Source organism: Podarcis tiliguerta, assembly GCF_965153285.1.
Source record: "Podarcis tiliguerta genome assembly, chromosome: 6".
In the NCBI taxonomy this organism is placed as follows: Eukaryota; Metazoa; Chordata; class Lepidosauria; order Squamata; family Lacertidae; genus Podarcis; species Podarcis tiliguerta.
In genome coordinates this window covers 40,704,338-40,724,465 of record NC_139539.1, presented here as the reverse complement: position 1 = coordinate 40,724,465, position 20,128 = coordinate 40,704,338, and the positions used below count along the sequence as shown (strand labels likewise).

The 20,128-nt window shown below is 41.5% G+C and overlaps 1 long non-coding RNA gene across 2 annotated transcripts; it reads right to left on the bottom strand.

The window, feature by feature from the left end:
- Window positions 1-4,860: 4,860 nt before the first annotated feature.
- LOC310679831 lies at window positions 4,861-16,410 on the bottom strand. 2 transcript variants are annotated; one of them, XR_014512548.1, is made up of 6 exons: window positions 15,942-16,410; window positions 15,812-15,902; window positions 15,233-15,368; window positions 14,901-14,989; window positions 13,235-13,404; window positions 4,861-5,239 (listed from the first exon to the last, which is right to left on the bottom strand). It is a non-coding gene; the product is annotated as an uncharacterized lncRNA (long non-coding RNA). The 2 variants fall into 2 exon arrangements; XR_014512549.1 differs by lacking the exons at window positions 4,861-5,239; window positions 13,235-13,404; window positions 15,812-15,902; window positions 15,942-16,410 and adding an exon at window positions 15,562-15,804 and having other exon boundaries at window positions 13,483-14,989.
- Between the last annotated feature and the right edge of the window lie 3,718 nt (window positions 16,411-20,128).

The window sequence follows — 20,128 nt, the reverse complement described above, 5'->3', positions numbered from 1 at the left end:
GAAACTCTATGTGCACACCTGGAGTTCTATGAAGCAAAAAAAGGTATGAGCAGCAGCAGATGAGACTTTGCACAGTGCCTGCCTTCCTTTCCTTGGCCCTTCTACTCTCCCATCCAGTAAACAGCAGTGCCCCCACTGCCAAGAGGTCAGGTAAGCACTGCTGCCTTACCTCATAGCCACTATAGGGAGTGGAGTATACCTGTAATTACTAAAACCAATTTCTTCTGGTTAACAGAGTCAAGAAGAAATTAATTCAGAAGCAGTGGTGTAGCTAGGGCTGGACTTCAGGGTCAAAGTTGAGAGCCCTGCAAATCAGCCCCCACCCCAAATAAATGACCATCTAGACTGTGACAGATGCCATAGACCTGTTGTGAGCACCTTGGCCTACGTGGGTATGCTTCTGCCTACCCGAGTTGATGAAATATCACTGCTGATTATTATTATTATTATTATTATTATTATTAGCATTATTAGCATTTTATAGTATAAGAGCATAAAAGGAGCCCTGTTGGATCAGGCTAAAGGTCCATGTAGTCCAACATTCTGTTCTCACAGTGACCAACCAGATGCATATGGGTAGCCTGCAAGCAGGATCTGGGTGCAACCGTGTTCTGCCCACCTACAGTTCTTAGCCGCTGGCATTCGGACTAGCCACAAAGGCTATGTTTTCCTTGCACTTTCAAAGGAAAACATAGCCTTTGTGGCTAGTTGCTATTGATAGCCTTGTCCTCTTTTAAAACTATGCAGATTGGTGACCCTCACTCCATCTTGTGGGAGCAAATTCCATATTTAAACTATGCACTATGTGAAGAAGTATTTTCTTTTGTCTGTCTTGAAATTTCCAACACTTTATTAGCTGTCCCCTACTACTAGTACGGGGACGCGGGTGGCGCTGTGGGTTAAAGCCTCAGTGCCTAGGGCTTGCCGATCGAAAGGTCGGCGGTTCGAATCCCCGCGGCGGGGTGCGCTCCCGCTGTTCGGTCCCAGCGCCTGCCAACCTAGCAGTTCGAAAGCACTCTCGGGTGCGAGTAGATAAATAGGGACCGCTTACTAGCGGGAAGGTAAACGGCGTTTCCGTGTGCGGCTCTGGCTCGCCAGAGCAGCGATGTCACGCTGGCCACGTGACCCGGAAGTGTCTTCGGACAGCGCTGGCCCTTGGCCTCTTTGAGTGAGATGGGCGCACAACCCTAGAGTCTGTCAAGACTGGCCCGTACGGGCAGGGGTACCTTTACCTTTACTTACTACTAGTACAGAGAGGGAGAATATTTTTCCCTGTTTTACAATTTCGAATATTCATTTAAACAACCTTAAAATATCGATGACTTCCCTTCTTCTCTTTCCATGGTTCATGTTACATAACATAAATTCCTGCATATTTTACATCAACTAAACCATTCAGTATTCCATTATTACATCCATCAAAATTTATAAACACTGTTGAATTTACCTTAATGCTGCCAACGTTTTCAGCAGTGGTTTTCAACCAGTGTACCGTGGCACCCTGGGGTGCCTTGAATGATGGTCAGGGGTGCTGCAGGTAACACTGGCCTCTGTCCCCCTTTCCTTCCCTTCCTCCTCTGATGCCCTCTTGTGTCTCTGCCTCCCAAAGGCTTGCACAGCTGTTTGTTGCAGGAGCCCTGGCTACAAGCGCCCCATGCAAATGGTGCCTCTGGGGCTGGCCAGGGGGTGCTGGTTGCCAGGAGCTGAGGCAGCCTTGGAGTAAGCAAGCAAGCAGGTGAAGGAGCCCAGCCAGCCAGTCCACCAGCCCAGGTCCCTGTGGGGCAGTGTGAGGAGGCACCTCTCTTTGGGGCAGGGGTGGGGCAGTTCAGAGACCACAGGTGGCAGCAACAGCTGCTTGGAGGACTCCCAAGTAGAGAGAAGAGGAGAGGAGGCTGAGGGAACATTCCACAAGGGAGCATGTTCACAAAAGGGGGAGAGGCTACCGGCTCTACAGGCAAGGGGTGACATAACTGGGCTCCTGAGCCCCACAGGGGTGGCCACATAAAACTGTATTTGGTCAAAGGAGCCATGGACTCAAAAAGGCTGAAAACCATGACTATAGATAGAAATAATAAAAATATCCATCAGTACAACAATATACGATGAGAGAAGGTAAACACATAACTTGTGAAAACTACAGAAACCTTACTTCTTACTATCTAGTATAGACAATAATTATGCACATATTAGACGAATAAAAATTCTTTCTGTGGTGAAGATATTTTTACAGCATGCACACAGAATCATGCTCATTTCCCATAATTTGCGAGTTTCATTTGGCTCGAGCAAATTCCTTTTAAATGTCAATAAGTCAATGCATGATTGAAGTATTCAATAGCAACACAGTTGAACCAAGAAGGTACTTTGACGAAAATATTACACAACTGTAATGATTTTGGCAGCATCAGTAGAAGGGATGTTTAGAGGGGAACACTCATTTCAAAAGAGGACCACAATGCTGAGGGAATTAGATGTCTGCAGATATAGCATGAATAATGTCTTAATAAACTTTTACCTTCAATGTTGGTATGGTCCATGATTAAGCCATTATTTTTTCTTTCTTTCTTTCTTAACATGGTGGCCAAACTTGTCAATGGTCCACTATTTGTCAAGACCACAGCCTTCCACATCCTGGCACAAGCATAGGAAACCATGGCAGAGTGTGCACAAAATATGACAACTGATATTCGCTTCGCCACATCACTACCAAGTCTAGATTGCCAACCTGGCCTTGAATATGAAACTTCAATTTTAAAATACCTTGTTGCACACCTAGAAATATGCCCAGCACAATGACACCCAAACAAGATCAAAGATGCCTGTGGTAACCATGGAGTAGGCATCTAGAAAGGAATAATTCTATTGATTCTTGCATCCAACACATTTCCCATTCTCCCTTTTCCACCACTTTCCCCCATATTTCAGAGTAAATTAAAGTTGCATTATATTCAACACTGATGTTCTACTGCTACCTAGTGGCTACAACCTATCACATCATCCAATAACATCAACTACAAAATAGAAAGTAGGTTCTTCAGCTGTTGTACTTGGGAGACGAGTCAGTGTACTATGGATGGTGGTGGTGATGTATATCAAGGGTTAGGAACCTGTGGCCCTCCAGATGTTGCTAGACTACAATTGCCATAATCTTGGCTATGCTAGCTGGGGCTGATGGGAGTTGGAGTCTAACATCTGGAGGGCGACAAGTTGCTCTTCCCTGATTTACGTGTATCCTTTAGGAAGCCCAGAATGGTTTATGTGGGCTCCTAGCAGCTTCCCATCCAGGTACTGATCACATCCACACATCAGAAGCCTCATAACTCTTACAGGATTTGTGCTCCCAGACCAATCACTGCATCCCATTGATTTGTAGTAGTTGAAATAAATAGGGGTGTATGAATGACTCCCAATAACTTTGCAATGTCTCTAAATAAGCAGGTATTAGAGAGGTTCCATTACTGCTTTATATAAGGCAGAAACAACAACAACAACAACAACAACAACAACAACAACAACACACCCACAGAAAAGAGAGGGCCATTTGAGAATTTGGTGGTTGTATCCCTGCCAGAGAATGAGAATGAGAAGGTGGATCTGGCAATGTCTCCCAGGGAGAGGTAGGCTCCTGCAGTGACGAGTTGCTGGGCATTCTCCACTTCTGCTTCAAAGCTTAGCAGGGAGGTAGGGAAATTCATTTGAGCAACTTCACAGCTCACATGTAGTCTTGAAACCTGCTTACTGAACTTGGGCATCTGAAACTTGACCTTGATTCTGAATCGGTCATTTTATGACTTCCCCTTTACCTTGTAAAAAGGTAATGCTGAGTCTGCGATAATAATAACTTCTTTACTTACAAGAAAGTGCACTTGTCTTTTGGGGCAGAAAACAATACGGTCAAGTGTTGATTACTTTTTCTTCTTGGTAACCTGCAGAATTTCTCATTCTCAGATTGGGTTTGGGGCATGGTTTGATTCTTTGGGATCCCTAACATTATCCAGGAGTCCAGGATACACAGATTCTCTCTGTCACAAAGGAAACTGAGATAAAAGTGCAAATATAATGGGTCTTTTAAACTCTCTTCTTTACCAGCTTCACACTTTCCCCCTGTTGAATTTGCACCGGTATCCTTTACATTGTCTTAACTTGATAAGAAGGAACATGTCTTAATTGCTGCCATCAAGTTATACTTAATTATATCAGGGAATTAGACAACCCTCAATAGAGAGCCTATATCAAGAGAGCATTTAACAATGGATGCAATGCCTGGCATAAAATGTGGATGTATTAAATAAAAGTACCAATTTATTTTAAAGAAGCAGAATGATGAAACAAAATATAGTAAGGCAAAGGATGACTTAAGGAACGGTTGAGGGACTTGTAGTCCTGCAGATGTTGTTGGGCTATAACTTCCATCGTCCCTGACTTTTGGCTGGGGATGATAAAGAGTTCAACAACATCTACAGAACTACAGATTTCCCATTCCTGATATAGACAGATGCCTTTCTTCACCATTTTGTTAACATGAAGTGTACATGAATAGCAATTGACTGAATTTGTGGAGGTTTTTTGGCTTCCCAAATGTAGTTCAAGCAGTAAAATGGAAGTAGCCATAGCAAGCAAGCCAGATTAATTGTACTAGGTTTGCTAGTACTGTACAATGTACTAGATCTGAAGCTTCCTCTAACCTCTGAACTGCTCCCTCCCTGAGAGGGCTGAAGAGATGTGGGATGTCTTAAGTGAAACATTATCATTTTCCATAACGGTATCAAGACACTGGCAAAGTATTCCCCTATGATGTAGCAGAGAACTAGTGAAGCTTTTCCCAAGATACTAGCATTCACACACACTGTAACACTGATCTTTGAGTTGAACTTGCAAGTTTATTTTAAAAAGTTTTCCGCTTTTGATCTTTTAGACTGCCATTAAAATTTTAGATAACATGTCCAGTCAAAAATGAGTCATAGGAGAAGCTTTGGGCTGTGCAGCAGTATTTTATAAAATAACAAGGTATTATTGGAAGGTTTCAGCACATGCTAGATAAAAATAATAGAAAGTTAATAGAATCATTGAGATGGAAGAGGGAGCATTGCAGGATAGGCCATATAGTTCAAACTATGTTTGGTGCAAAGAATTCAGACAAACAGCATCTCTAATTGATGGTTATCCAACTTTTGCTTGAAGACGTCCCATGAGGGAGTGCTGAATCAGAAGATGTTATTTTTGTTTTTTTAAAAATCACCTGAAATAATAATAATAATAATAATAATAATAATCTATTATTTATACCCCACCCATCTGGCTGAGTTTCCCCAGCCACTCTGGGCGGCTTCCAATCAAGTGTTAAAAACAATACAGCATTAAATATTAAAAACTTCCCTAATTAGGGCTGCCTTCAGATGTCTTTTAAAAAGAAGATAGCTGCTTATTTCCTTCACATCTGAAGGGAGGGCATTCCACAGGGCGGGCACCACTACCGAGAAGGCCCTCTGTCTGGTTCCCTGTAACCTCACTTCTTGCAATGAGGGAACTGCCAGAAGGCCCTCGGTACTGGACCTCAGTGTCTGGGCTGAACGATGGCGGTGGAGACGCTCCTTCAGGTAGTAGCTGAAAGGTCGTAGCTCAGTGGTAGAGCATCTGTCTTGCAAGCAGAAAGTCCCTGGTTTAATCCCCATTGGCATCTCCATGCAGGGTTTGAAGACACTCCTTCCTGAAATCTTAGAGATCTGCTGCCAGTCGGAGTAGACAATATTGAACAAGATGGACCAGTGGTCTGACTCAGTATAACACAGCTTCCTGTGCTCATTTATATAGCAATTTATTGCAGGAGGGGACCATTTATTTAAAAGTGTGTCTTGGAGGTTGGTGGAGCAGTAAAACAGCCCAGTTTATTTACTTTAGTGCCCTTCTCCAGGGATGAAGCAGTTTTATGGACTTCACTGCAGCGAGCGCTTATTTTGGCACTCCAGTGAAACAGGGTGGAGGTAAAAAAGTAAAGGGGGAAATATACACACGGAAGGAAAATATACTATATCAAGAGTTGACAACAGATGGCAACAGAGTACAACAAATGGAATAAACAATACGAGCGTATTCGCAGCTGCCCTCTCTCCATACTCTTTATAACTTTATAAATATCTATAATATCTCTCCTTTATTTGCATTTTTCTGCCCTTAGCAAACATTTTAGATATTCCTCACTGGGAAAGAGCTGCTACCCTTGACCAGCCCTTTTCTGCTCCTTTTACAAAAACTAGAACTTTATAAATGTGACCAAAGCACAGATCTGTATAATGGTACAAGGATTTCCTTTACTTTTGGTGCAATGTTTACATCTGATTTTCCACTTAAATTCCAACATCAATTTCCTAGAGAGTCTTAGACAATTTAGACTCCAGTACTGTAGATCTGAAGTTAGAGGTTTTGTCCTAAAATGTCCTATTTTCTGTTGAACTGCATTGTTGGCCTTTCCTCATTTCGAGAAATCCTTTTGGGGGATATCAAACATGGTGTAGGTGTGGGGACTTGCTGTTTTAACCATTATCCAAGCCTTGTTTTTCGACACAGCAACATTGCTCCCGCCTTTGCAATGCAGGTGGGGCTATAGTTCAGTGGGAGGACACAGGTTTTGCATGCAGAGGCCTCTGGCACTGCCAGGTAGGGCTCAGAAAAACTCCTCCTTTGAAACCCTAGAGAGTTTCTGCCTGTGAGACTAGTCCAGACTGAGCAAGACAGCATCCTACATTTCCAAACATTGATGCATGACATAATGTATGGATGGTCCCTAGCTGATTGAAGGAAACTATTGCTCCATTGGGGCACACAGTCAATGACATTATTTATATGTACTTAATTGATCTCTCAGAGAAGCAAGTGGCTCCATCTTCCCCATGAAATATTTCATTGCCAATCACTACTTCCAGTAAAGGAGGGATTGTCTCATCCTCCTATCCTCCAGGGACCGCCTGCCTGGCTAATAAAGTCCACTAATTCCTATGGGGAATTTCCTTCCTTCCTTTGAAAAATAACAAAAAATGGGCAAGACAGGAAGTGATGTCATGGTACAGGAGACAGGAATGATCTAGCTGGCCACTGTGAGAACCAGATGCTAGACTAGGCATGCCTTTCTTATGAGAAAAACCCCTGAGGTTCCTAGATTTCTGGTTCACGGGTGTGGAGAGGAAGCCATTGGGGTATAGGGAGACAGATCTTAATGAAAGCCTCTGGTTCTGTTCACTATAGTTAGTTAGTTAGTTAGTTAGTTGATGGATTGTATTTATAGCCCCCCCTTTTATAGCCCCCCTTTTCTCCAAGGAGCTCAATATATCTTACATGGTTCTCTCCCTCCTCATTTATTCCCCACAACAGCCCTGTGAAGTAGGTTAGGCTGAGAGGCAGTGACTGGTCCAAGGTCCCCCAGTGCGCTTCATGGTTGAGTGGAGATTTGAACCCTGGTCCCCCAGGTCCTGGTCCGACACTCTGACCACTATGCCACACTAGCTCATATATATCATGCCATGCTCCTGCCATGCATGCATTGCATCCTATGGCCTCCTATATTAAGGAATTCAGCAAGAGCACCACCTTTCAGTCTCACAAATGATAGACGCACAGTTGAATGAGGTCTTGCAATGCAACAGGAAATAAACCAGCGAGGAAGGGGTATCCACTGAATCATAGTAGTTAGATCCCACTATGAGCCTTATGGTATAGCCTCTCCTCTTCCTCGAGGGGAGGGGTTGTGAGCAGGAATCACTTCCCATGCTCGCGGGGCGGCGTGGCCGGGCCCCCTGCGTCACTGAAGTCCTGGGCCCGCGTCATGGCCCCCAGCCAGCCAATCCGGCCCCTAAATGTAGTTTAGCTGCATTTAAATGGCTGCGGGCCCATGAGCTTTTGCTTGTTTTGTTCCTGCTTCCTCGGATCACCCGCCTGCCCTCCCTCTAGGTTTTGCTTCAGTACTTGACCTTGCTATGGACCTCAGTTGGTTGCCTATTCAAGGGGCCTGGTAGGAATTTTTTCCACTTGGCAGATTGGCACCAGCCAGTTGGTTTTTCACCTACCTTGTAGCAAATCGTCACAACTTTGTAAGGTTTGGCAGTTAGGCATTGGAAAATGTGTTGCGTGTTGGAGGGGAGGTTGTGGCCATCACCTACCCCTCCCCTTGATGGGTATTCTGTTAAAGGAATCTGGTGGTCGTGGTGCCTGCCCAGGTGGTGGCTAGGGCCATGGCACGATACCCTCTGTGACTCTAGGGGAAAGCTTCCAGTTGATTTGCATCAACAAGCTTCCCCTACAGGTTGTTAACCCTTGTGTGACTCCCTGCAGAGTGGGCAGGATTCAAGTACAGTCTGTTTGGATCCAGTGCCTAAGCCAATACCACTCACATTCTGTAATCAATAAAGTTGTGGCCTTTTTTAGCCCATTAACCTAAAATACTTGTGTCCATGTGTCTTATTTCATCACAAAGCAACTTACAAACAGCATTTTCTGAGATAAACATTAGGCTCTCTATCCATCTGGCTTGTAACAATGGACAAATAAATTAATGAGAGTGCTTCCGTCCTCCCACTATGGATCCCAAGGGACTTCAGAGCCTCAGGGGTTCTCCGGCTTTCAAAAAAATCCTGGCGAGCTTAAAATGTATGTCATATACCTGATATCTTTCTATTAATGTGAACATTATATGGATAAAGAAGGGGCAGTAGAAAATGAATGCCTAGAGGAATATTTAATAGTGAGTCAAGAGATTGCAGGATGCACTAACTTTGTCCTCTGAACCACTGACATTTTGCAAACACGTTTCAGGCACATATATCTAAGAAAATAAGCACATAATAAGAACCCTGATGGATCAGGCCAAAAGTCCATCTAATCTGGCATTCTGTTCTCACAGGGGCCAACCCGATGCCGATGGGAGGTCGATAATGGTTTTGTTCTACCTTCGCAATCATATACCAGTTTCTGGGAATCACAAATGCTTGCTGGATTCCCACATGCAGCTGGTTGGCCAGTGTAAGAAGAGGATACTGGATGGACCTTTGGACTGACCCATGTCTAGCTCAGTTGGTTAGAGTATGGTACTGATAATGCCAAAGCTGCAGGTTCAATCCTTGTATGGGATGGCTGCATAGTCCTGCACTGCAGGGGGTTGGACTAGATCAGCCTTTCTCAACCTGTGGGTCTCCAGATGTTGTTGAACTACAACTCCCATCACCCCTAGCTAGCAAGGCCAGAGCTCAGGGATGATGGGAGCTGAAGTCCAACAACATCTGGGGGCCCACAAGTTGAGAACTGCTGGACTAGGTGATCCTCAGTGTCACTTCCAATTATTTGTTGGCAAGGTGATGTCTCTGCTTTTTAGGATGCTGTCTAGGTTTGCCATCGCCTTTCTCCCAAGGAGCAGGCGTCTTTTAATTTCGTGACTGCTGTCACCATCTGCAGTGATCATGGAGCCCAAGAAAGTAAAATCTCTCACTGCCTCCATTTCTTCCCCTTCTATTTGCCAGGAGGTGATGGGCCCAGTGGCCATGATCTTCGTTTTTTTGATGTTGAGCTTCAGACCATATTTTGTGCTCTCCTCTTTCACCCTCATTAGAAGGTTCTTTAATTCCTCCTCACTTTCTGCCATCAAGGTTGTGTCATCTGCATATCTGAGGTTGTTGATATTTCTTCCGGCCATCTTAATTCCGGCTTGGGATTCATCCAGCCCAGCCTTTCGCATGATGAATTCTGCATGTAAGTTAAATAAGCAGGGAGACAATATACAGCCTTGCCGTACTCCTTTCCCAATTTTGAACCAATCGGTTGTTCCATATCCAGTTCTAACTGTAGCTTCTTGTCCCACGTAGAGATTTCTCAGGAGACAGATGAGGTATCAGGCACTCCCATTTCTTTAAGAACTTGCCATAGTTTGCTGTGGTCGACACAGTCAAAGGCTTTTGCATAGTCAATGAAGCAGAAGTAGATGATTTAGCAGGGGCTATTTGTTCTATCAGTACCTTTCTGTAGAGCTCATGTTCTCTTCTTTGTCAGGCTTGATCTCCTGGATAATGGGTAGCGGATCCTGCCTTGTAGCAGGTGGCTGTACTTATGGGCCTTTGGGTTAATTAGGCTCCCATGGTGGAAATAAAAATCCCCACCTTACTCAGTCCAGATCTGAACCAGATTCATAGCTGAGGCTCTGGATACAGTCTTGCATTGCTGCTGAGGCTTCAGCACCTTGTCTTAGAAACCATTTGTGAGAGATTCTTAATTTTTACATCTGCAGCACTGTGTGCGGTTCATTAGGCATAAGCATGCTGTTGACCTATTGGTACTCTGTGCTTCTTGGATTTTATTTCCTAAAATGACATTTTCTCCTCTAAGATAACAAGTGAATGCATGAATATTGATGAAGCAAAAGGTCACATGGACGAAAAAATTAATTCAAAGGCTGTGCCATGAGAATGAACTCTTCAAAGCCATAAGCTTGGTTCAGTCAACTACGCCTTTGTCAGTAATTCAGCAAATAACGTGAACACCTGATTAAATTGCAACTGCTTTGGCTAACTGTACCCTTGCTCTGCTAGTCACATGTTTGAAATGCTACTGAATTTTCCTTAAAATACAGGGGCTTTACTTAAAAATGCAGGGACTTGTATCTAAGGGGCTCTATTTTTAATAGCAAAAGTAACTGCAGAACTTGCGTCCTGCCGAAGAAAAATTGGATATTTTACTCCTAATTTGCAAGGTGGTTTTTTTAATGCATTAAATAGAACATGTTCCTCTGGATTTAAAATATTGAGAGTGCAACTTCATACTCCTGTGACTTATATATGGGTGTTGTTCAATTTGACACTGCAGTATGAAGCAGACGGCTGATGTGGAGAGTAGAAACAATCCTTAATCTTCTCCCCTCATGCCATTTTAAAGAGGAGCCTCCCTCCCCATGCCAATCTTCCCCTTCAGCTTGCAGCACTGGCAGCTGCAAAAATTTGTAAAAGTTTTTAAAAATATAAACACATAAATAACTAAATAACCACAGAATTGGATATAACTTGTAGATCTGCCCCCTTATGTGGAAACTCCTGGGGGAAAACATATCTTGGAGCGGGAGAAAAAATGAGCAGATGAAATCTGTTTTCCTTCTTCCCCTCCCTCCCCGACTTCCTTACACTGAACGTTGGTGCTTTGCAGAGCTAAGGTCTCGGGTTTAATTCCTGGCGTCTGCAGTTAGGGCTGGGAAAGCTTCCCTGTCTGGAACTCTGCAGAGCTGCTGACAGTGTTCAGTCAATACTGAGCGAGGTGGGCCATTGGTCTGACTCGGTGTGAGGAAGTTTCTTACAAGACGCCCATTGTTGATCTCGTCAGTCATTTTATCCACCGCCTGCTAAGTTTTGATCACACTCCCAGACACAAGCATTATGTAGCTTTGTGGCCTATTCCAGCAGCTCAGTCTGGAATAGGAGACAACAGTGATCCACTTGGAGAACAACATGTTTTATTTATCATCCACTGATCTTAAGATATTGGCTCTTTCTTCCTATTACTCTTGTCATAGGTCTTGTCTCCAAAATAATTACTTACTTCCTGTTTCTCTCTCTGGCTTTCAGAACTCTCTTGGGCTTATCCACAAATCCCTCTGACTAGGAGCTGCCCCAAGAGAAGTGCGAGGCATAAACTTCAACTTTTTGTTATTCAACTAAGGAAATCTGTGAGAGAAACCAGACTTCTACATGTGTATTATTCCTTCTTTGAAGGGTGTAATTCAAATGAACCTTGAAGTATGAGGGCTGTACATCTCAATCCAATAAATGTTCATTTTCTTAACCAACTGATTTTACTGATCTGCTATGCTTGTACTGATGTTTTTATTGTAGCATTATATTCTCATGCTGTACACCACCTTATTATTTTTCCACAAAAGTGCAGTTTATATGTTTTTAATTTAAATAAACAAAACCCTCTGTGCATTTTTTTCTTCTTTTTGCAGGGGAGGAGATGCCACTCTGGAACGATGGTGGAACAATATGGTGTGGTATAGACTGTAACCACACTTGGGAGTGAATGTGCATCCAATTTCACCCCCCATTACTGATCCTGCAAGTGACCCAGTCACACACAATGGGTTCTGTTAGTTGGATCATGGTCCCTGGCTCCATGAAGCCCACATAAAAACCTACCTTATCAGATTTTCCTTCCTATAGGTTTTTATGATGACCATGCTATTTCAAATCTTATGGTAACTTTGAAAAACCAAAAAAAACCATCATTTTAAAATCAAGTCCATCAGATCTCTTGGCTGAAGACACAGGTGCCCAAATAATAATAATAATAATAATAATAATAATAATAATATAATAATAATAATAATTTATTTATATCCCACCCATCTGGCTGGGTTTCCCTAGCCACTCTGGGTGGTTCCTAACTGAATAATAATAATAATAATAATAATAAAGCGATAAAAAATGAAACATTAAAAACTTCCCTAAACAGGGCTGCCTTCGGATGTCTTCTAAAAGTCAGATAGTTGTTTTTTTCCTTGACATCTGATGGGAGGGCATTCCACAGGGCAGGTGCCACTACTGAGCTTCACTTCTCGCAGGGAGGTTACAGTCAGAAGGCCCTCGGAGCTGGACCTCAGTGTCTGGGCTGAATGATGGGAGTGGAGACGCTCCTTCAGGTATTCTGGGCCGAGGCCGTTTAGGGCTTTAAAGGTCAGCACCAACACTTTGAATTGTGCTCGGAAACGTACTGGGGGATGCAATGGGGTGCTGTTTTCAGTAGCTAGGGTATCAAATTCTCACACCTGTCAAACTCTTCTGCTAACAATACTGCCACCCGGGTGTAAAATAATGAATTGCCCAGTCTTTGATCCTCTTACCCCTAATTTGGACTTTTCCATAGGGATTTGAAACCTGAATCCAAGTGGGGACATCTGCTGCTGATCATAATCAGGAGCACTGGGGAAATTGACAGGGTGGGTTTTTATTTGCTACACTGGCTGGGTCTGTCAGCTGCTGTAGCACCTCTGCTCCAGCAGGCAGTGCCCTTCTCAGGGGGAACTGCAGTAGGGAAAGCTTTTTGTTTTAAATTGGATTATGTTCAATGAGGAATGCAATGTAATAATTTTCATTTAGGTGGTGTAACATAAGAATTGTAGTTTAATGGCTTAATTTAATTCAACAGTAATGATTGTGTTATTTTGGTGAAAGATAACTAGAAAAAATGTAGTTTTCCAGCACTGTTATTATACTTAATCATTAAATGACTGTGAACTATGGTGATGTATATGTAGTTACATATGCGTGTTCTAGTCAAGCTGCAGTCACCATAGTCCAGTTTTTAGATACCTGGTGGGAACGTGGCTGAAAGCTGAAGAACAGCAACTCCTTGTACATATGAAGTTTAATTTTCAAGAGGCATCTATCAAAATAATGACAATCAGAATGGCTTTATAAATTGTAATTTCATTTTGTTTTTGAACATAGTATTGAGATAGTATTCAATCTAAATTGAATATGAACAGAACATGCTAATAATCTTTTAAAAAGGAGCAATGATCATTTAACAGATGCATGGCCCTGTATCAAGCACATTGTGAAATATGGCTACTGTATTTCTTGTACAGTATGTAAATCACCCTGGGGAGTTCTTTGGGGAGGAACATTTAATTTTTTCAAGACTTTTGGTGATGTAATATTTTAATAGCTGTTAAAACATATCTACTTATTCATCAGCTGCTTTTTAAAAAATAACATTTATAGCATATCCCAGAATCACTTTCACTTTTCTATTGATCCAATAGACTAGAACTGAAATATATTTGCTCCTTGACATTCTTCTCAAAATTATCCTTTGTGAAGTTAAATATTCTTCAGGAAATATCTGGGTAGTTAAATATTAACCAAACTTTCATGGAGTGTATTTTATATCTCTGTTATACACCCAATCATATTTGTTTTCAATATTTTATACCTGGAAAAAGATTTGATATTTTGCAGTATATGACAATGGGCTCCTACAGAAGAAGAGCAGGATATGAACACCATAAATAATAATATATAATAAGAGTACACAATGGTATTGAGCATTTGACAGGTAACATGCAACAAGTCATATTTGACAGTCAAGAGCTTATGGAGAAATGGTGTCCATACCCACTTTTGGACACAATGACTACTGCCATGTGGTCACTGGAGAGTTGGCCAAGGGTAAATGTGGTCCTTGGGCCAAAGAAAGTCAGTCTGATGTAGATGGTTAACATCACGAAAGGCGAAAACCAATTAGCCTTTCCCCCTCCTCATCTTCTTTGAAAATATTAATACTTTGGTATCATAAAAACCCTCATATAAAGACATATTTTTATCGGATTATTATTTGTAGAGTGTTCTAATCCAATGATGGGGGATTAAATGGGTAAGACTCACATACTTAAGATCCTGCTCCTTCTGCTCTTTATTTAACTTAATGCATCATGACAGTAAATCCAATTCCACGTTTGGCTTTCCCCCTTTATTTCCAGTTTAGACTTAAAATTCATCAGTTTGAGTCAGGTATTGGGAATATTCTTTTTTAAAAATGTGTTTATTACATGCAATAGGTTTCTATAGCAGTTACTATATTTAGTGTTGACCCTATTATCTTTTGTTTGTGTTTCAGTATCACTAGGCCATGCCCTATTAAAATGTTTCCTTTGAACAAACAGTCTTACTGAATGCGTCTAAGCAGACTGCAATTTTAAAATCTCTTATTCCAGTGAAGTATGTTAAGTAGGACTGCCCTGGTCCCTGGAATATATGATTAAAACTATGTATGTGAGACAGGGTTGTTTTCAACATCCTGGGAAATCTAGGATGCTTTTAGCAGTTAGAAGCAGCACTGTCAGCTCCTTGTTTTTTGTTCATATAGGAAACTGGTACCTGTCTGAGGCCTGGGCCTTGGGTTGGTGTCCTTTTCAGTGCAGGAGTAGATTCAGTCTAGATCGCAACACTTTGGGGTGTGTCTAGAGCTGGAGAATCAAGCACAAAAGTTTATCAACTAAGGTGTCTTGTTTCAAAATAAAAACAAAATGGGGAGGGAGGGGGTAAGCAGTATTGTTCTGTTTCTAGCAACTGGACAAAAGCAAAAAATAATACAGATATATCAAGTCAGCTGACATTCATATTCAAGCTTGCATTTGGTGGTGGTCTGCTGGCTTTACCGGCCCGGTTATTCTTTCCTTGCTATTGTATTTCTTGAGACTCTTTCTTGCCTGTTTTTATCCTGAGTCTTGAATGCCTGCCCGTCCGTACTCCAGAATTATTTCTGCTTCAACTGCCTCAAGTTTTGTTGTTTCTTTTGGGGATGGTGTTTCTGTAACCCTTCAAGAAATGACAGGCCCAAGGAGGCTAGCATTTACAAGGAGAGGCAAGAGATAATATATTAGTTCCAGTTTAGGCTAGGAAAAGTGGGCCTGGATGACTCCAGGGAAAACTCTGAAGAGTAGCAAAAAGCAGTAGGATAATGTTCCCAAATACTTGTGCTACCACTTTACACTGCCCCACAATTTTAACTCGCAGTCTATTGAGATGCATCACTCACTTTGTCCTCAATCATGTCCTCCAACCCAGCAAAAAACAGAAGCGACCATTGCAGACCTGGCCACCACAATGCCACCTCTGCCTAACCAGACCCTCATGGTAAGAAGAGGCAGCAGTAAGATCCCCGCCCCCCACCTTATCTTTGACAGGTAGAGAAAACTAGTTTAGTAGGCCCAGATTTGAACATTATGCCTAATCAAGAACACAAGTGAAGTCCAGCTCTGTGTCTGCCAATAACATTTTAGGGACACAAAATACCTCAAATAAAAGCTCATTCTCTAAAAATCCAACAAGCATTGCCCCCGGGTTCACCAGAAATGGCTGGCCCTCAGACAGAAGAACCTACATACACCAAATTAGTAGTGATCCTGCAGGGACAACTTTCTAGAGGAGGTTCCAGAAAAAGGTAGGCATTTTGAAGGCCGGATCCCTAATGCAACCGTGGAGAATTTGGGAGAGATTTTGGGCTACGGGGCTGTCATTTAGCCCTGTGTATCATTGTTTTGTTTCCCCTCCAATACAAACACCCACATTTAAACCAAAACATTATTTTGAAACGGTCAGCCAGGCTTGTGATTGATTCTTCTGTGAGAACAGCTAGACACCAAAACCTGGCTCTCCTTGTTGCCAGGGTCAAATAGCAGCTAACATGACAGAACTTGTGTTGGGCTCCATCCCTGGAAATCTGCAACTAGTTTATGGGTCATAGTGCCATCACCACATCCTTGGCATGGATTTAGACTCTCTACCCGTGACTGCCTACTACATCAGATTATGATCTCCAAATATATTGTATGTAACAAATCACTTTTATTACTGTGAAGAGAATAGTGTGATAACATGACAGCTTGTTTACTGTGACTCCTAAGGAGTAGAAGCCAGAATGATTCCTAGGTCAGAGAGTATCACTCTTTATGTTAGTAAAGAACTGTGAATGATTTGCTTTGATATTTTATTTATTACATTTATCCTGCCTTTCTTCCAATAAGCACAGGGGTACTGGGTTCTCCCTGCCTCATGGCCATTTTATCCTTACTACAAAGTGAGGTAGACAAGGCTGAAAGAGAGCGATCCGTCTAACGTGACCCGGTGAGTTTCAAGGCCAAGTGGGGATTTGAATTTGGCTCTCCCCAAGCTGAGGGCAATGTTTTCCCAAACTTGAGGAGAAAATATAATCCTCAGTATTTTGCTGTTTGTATGGTTTTGAAAATTATGTATACTGTATATTTTTAAACTCTTTGAAATTGTCTTTTATAAAGAGCTAATTAGTGTATTTATAATATTTTGTTTGCGGCTTTTGTCTATGTTTGTTGTGAACTGTTTTGAATATACTGTATACAAAACGCAGTGTACAAATAATGTGCCTGTGACTGACAAGAGTGTTTCTTATGGGATATGGACAGCATTTTCTTCATCAAACAAGTGAAGCCAGGTGAGCAAATTCCACCAAAAGAAGACTAATTTGTTCCCCACAAGAGCATTATAAAAACCTTATCTGATGAAAGTGTCCTCTTCTGCGCCTAATATACATCTAGTTGTAACATTTTAATTTGTGGGATTCATTATCATATATTTGTGAGAGTACAAGTTCTAACATTTTTGTCAAAATAGTTCAAAATATCCCTGGAGATGTTCATTTGAACATCATCTTTTGCTGTTGCTCTCATGTCCAGTTTACAGGCTTCCCATAGGCATCTCCTCAGCTGCTGTAAAAACAGGATGCTGGACTAGATGATCCAGCGGGCTTGTCTTATGTTTTAGAAGTGGATCTTTGGCTTGTCAAGAGTCAGTCTTTTGACTGTTACATTGAAGATCTGTATTGACAAAAACTTTTCTATGGATTTAACCAGATGAAACTACGTGAATAATCCCAGAAGCCATTCTCATTGGATACAAAATGTTATTAGCACTGGTCCAAAGTGATCAATTATATCAGGGTAAGCCACATGGTTGGACCACAGTTCCCCTCATCCCTGGCCTTTGGCCATGATGGTTGGGGCTGTTTGGACTTGTGGTTGAACAACATCTAGAGAATATCATGTTGGCCCGTATTGTTTTTGCAGCACTCACCAGTCAAGTATCCGGGGCGGGGGGGGGGGGGGAGTTATTTGTATAATTTTAGCATTATTCTAGGGGTCCATCTCTGTGAAGTTGATAAGATATTTGAAGATATAAGATATATGAAATGCAATGTTTGTTTAGTAGTTCAGTTGATTTCTTTGCTTCTTATTTCCCAGCAATCACTGCAGCTGTAGAATTCATTTGACGGTTGTTGAATTTCTGCTGTAACAAAAATCTTGGCCCAAGCACCTTGGCCACAATCCAATGATGGACTTAAGACCAATGAAATTAGAAAGCTTAAGTGTGCCTTTCTTTCAGTTGAGTTTTGGCTTTCGTTGTAAATGAAAGGTCACAGATGGGACATAGTTGAAAGGGACACAAAAATAATCACACTGTACTTGCCTTGTCAAATATAGTACAAGCAGTTGAATAGTACAAGCAGTTGAAGTCTTCAAATAATTTGGTTCTCTACTAAAATCTGCTCACAAACAGGATTTATGAAGTCCAATACACTTGGGCAGTCATGAAGAAAACCATGTAAATTATTATGTTAGTTGACTCAAACTTTCCAAGCCAACCTGAGAATCATATCCAATATTTATGAACATTATTTGATATATAGCAAGGAATAACAATGGGTTGTAGGCTTGTTAATATTTTGTGAGCGTTTGATAAAACCAAGCCCTTAGTCTGCTTTGCAGACTGGTGCTGTGTAGCTGTAAACAATAAATATTTGGGAAGGTAACTAAACACATCCTTAGCTTGAATGAATCCAAAACATTAGACTATTGAGACTACAGTCCCTAATGCTTTACTAGATAGTAAAGTCCATTGAACACAGTGGAACTTGCTTACCGATAAATTTATCTGAGACCATGCAGCTGCTGCTTGACAAAAATCCTAAGCACAGGAAGTTGCTACGCACACACTCAGCATGTGTGTACCCCAGCTGAGCTGGGATGGGGTAGTTATGGTGGTGTAGCTCAGCTGAGCTGATAACCAGCCAGCTGAGCCAGACATTCACTGAATCCAAAATTGCTCCCTGAGGCTCCTATATGTAATTTTCAAAATATTTTCTGGCAAACTATGCAAACTTCATCTAAGATAAAGTGAAGTACTTGAATTTAAGATGATTTAGTCCCACTGAGATCAATGGAACTAAATCCATCTTCTTTTACTTGATTAGATTATAGCCTGATCTGTAATTCTGAGTCGTAAGTATGTATGCTGTTTTATGTAGGAGGCTAGGAGCTATTGGAATACAAATGGGTTTATTAACCACCTTTTCCATCTCTGACTCCTTTTTGAATTTTATTTTAAAAGTCAACTTTTCCTTTCATTAATTGAATAATTTCCCTAACTGAATCTCACTCAATTTGGTACTTAATTTGATGTGACAAATTCATTGTTTTTCCTAAAATTTCTGCATGGTGAATATTCTCTTGAATATATTCCCATATAACAGGAGCTGTGTTTGAATGCCTTTTGGATAATAATTGAGGACATGCAGAGTCTCAGATTTCACCATACGAGGGCATGTTTTTGTGCACAGAAAAAGTACCTTTGGTGACACTTTTAGACCAGATCATCCTAAGAACTGGTTTCAAAAATTCTGCAATATTGAACTCTTACAAAGCCTTTTAAAGATGTTTATTTATAACTTTTATTTATTTAGATCTATTGTGATCAACATTACACTGGAAGTTCCCAGGGCAGTGATGCATTCATATTAAAATGAAATAATGGTACATTAAAGAGAACATTACATTGTCAAAATAATTCATCATAAACATCACAAAGCAGGAAAACCATCAAGCAGTAGCAAGGTTTATCCTCCTTTTCCTGGTACCTTAGTTGGGATTTACCCCACCTACTCATATTCTTTAAATAATACACCATCACACTCAGAACACTGGACGTGTTTAAAAAATATCTCACATCCAAGAGCATTTCTGTTCCTTAGTATCCACAATGCTCAGTCCGAAAGCTTTCTTAAATTGGTTTTACATTCTTCCACATTTCAAAAATCTGCATTGTATTCTGCCATTTTTCTCATTTGATTACAGTAACACGCTAGCAACACAGCCAAATCATGACCAGCATGTTCCATAAGTTATTCAGATGTCACAGCTACAGATGGACTATTGTTTGTGGCACCTCCAGACCTACTCCTTCTGTGTTCCTGAAAGAGGGTGTGTTAGCATCACATATAACGTGAGTACTACTTAAAAAAATACTTTTGCCTCACAACTTCTTGGACACTTAACGGATGGTCCGCAGGTCATTCTTTATCACCACGAGACCTAATTCCCCACATGGTAGCCTTTTGATGTCTCTCCAGTGGCATTTCTGGGCAAGTTTGACTCATCTCTATTTAAACTACTATAATTCCAGGGACAGCCTGTTTCCAGGAGTGATTAGTGTGGCAGTATTTCGGGTCACAGACTGCACATTATTTTCCAGGCAGATTACTGTACCAGCCTAGAGCCTTTCTGCTGGCTACTGCC